The 1,254-nt window shown below is 43.8% G+C and overlaps 1 protein-coding gene across 1 annotated transcript in view; it reads right to left on the bottom strand.

Annotated features, from left to right (window-relative positions):
• Nucleotides 1-934, bottom strand: part of LOC111667159 (cytosolic sulfotransferase 3-like) — a 4,777-nt gene extending 3,843 nt beyond the window's left edge. The window contains exon 1 of the mRNA XM_087178372.1: nt 249-934. The gene's annotated coding sequence lies outside the window, so the exon portion shown is untranslated. The remainder of the gene's footprint in view (nt 1-248) is intronic.
• Nucleotides 935-1,254: the final 320 nt, after the last annotated feature.

Below are 1,254 nucleotides of genomic sequence, written 5' to 3'. Positions count from 1 at the left end.
CTCTCTCTCTCTCTCTCTCTCTCTCTCTCTCTCTCTCTCTCTCTCTCTCTCTCTCTCTATATATATATATATAGCTATAGAAGTATGGGCCTGCAATCTTGCTGCAACTCTAATTAGTACTGCAGAATCAGCCTATCTGCTTGGGGGCGCAGTCTATAAAGGTGGGTGGTTGCATATTGGGAGTCCCCTTGCTCTGAAGCTCCTGGGTGCCCTGCCCTCTCCCTAATCACGGCACCTGTTCATCTCACCTGATCGCCTCACAGCCGGGTCGCCCGGCTCGCTGCTCCCTGTTCCTCGTTGGGAGTCTTCCCTCTCCTTCGTCGGACTCGATCAGTCCTGGGTGTTTCTCTCCCGCGTCTCTTCGCGTGTGCCGCAACGGAGACCGATCAGCTGTGACCTGTCACGTCGTGGTTGAGCCACTGTGACTTGGGCGTTTCTCCTCCTCACCTGTGTGACGCTCATTCAACTCCGACGGTTAAATATGTGTGCGATCGGCGTCTGCAAGCACTAACTCCCCCTTACTATTGAGTAATTTTGTTTCTTTGCCAGTTTTTCTTTTGTTTGCATTTGTGTGGTTTGCTTAGTTATATGTCTTTAATTGATTTAACCCAATTTTGCTATTTGCTCTTTCTTTGTGTATTTTTTGGATTGCCTGAGGGATGTGTGCGTGTGTATGAAGGTGTAAGTGTGTAAAACATTTTTATTGGAAAATTGTTAAATTAACAGACTGCTAATAAAAACGAATTATTTTTTTAGCAGTCTCAAGCCTTCATCAGCAACGAACTTGTGCATGTTAATCATTGTGTAAAGGGTTAACCTAATTCTCCAGGCGCAATTCCTGAAGTGGCGTTGTTGGCAACCGATACTTCATCTAATGTACTAACGTTCTTATCAGCTGATTGTGTAGTTGATTAGAATTGTTGTACAGTATTCAATTACCTTTAGTATTCGCCCTAGCCCCGCTTGCCACATGTGTGTGTGTGTGTGTGTGTGTATATATATATATATATATATATATATTATTAATTTGAAAAAAATGGAGACATACCTTGTCCAGATTACTAGACGTTCTCTGATCGTAGTTTCTCAGTTGTATTTTGTGCCTCCTTTCTCTCCTCTGTGATTCTGATTATGGACCCTGACAAACCTTCCTCCCCTCTTATCCCGTCGTGTTATGGTTAATTTACAACCCTCCTTTTCTAGTTTGCCTGCATCAGCTAGCGGTGGAACGATCGTTAGTCTATAGGTTTGAAT

This window comes from Seriola lalandi, unplaced genomic scaffold (genome assembly GCF_002814215.2).
Source record: "Seriola lalandi dorsalis isolate HSWRI2012SDOR001 ecotype SW California unplaced genomic scaffold, Sedor1 jcf7180002054685, whole genome shotgun sequence".
Taxonomy (NCBI): Eukaryota; Metazoa; Chordata; class Actinopteri; order Carangiformes; family Carangidae; genus Seriola; species Seriola lalandi.
This window is presented reverse-complemented; position numbering and strand designations above follow the sequence as displayed.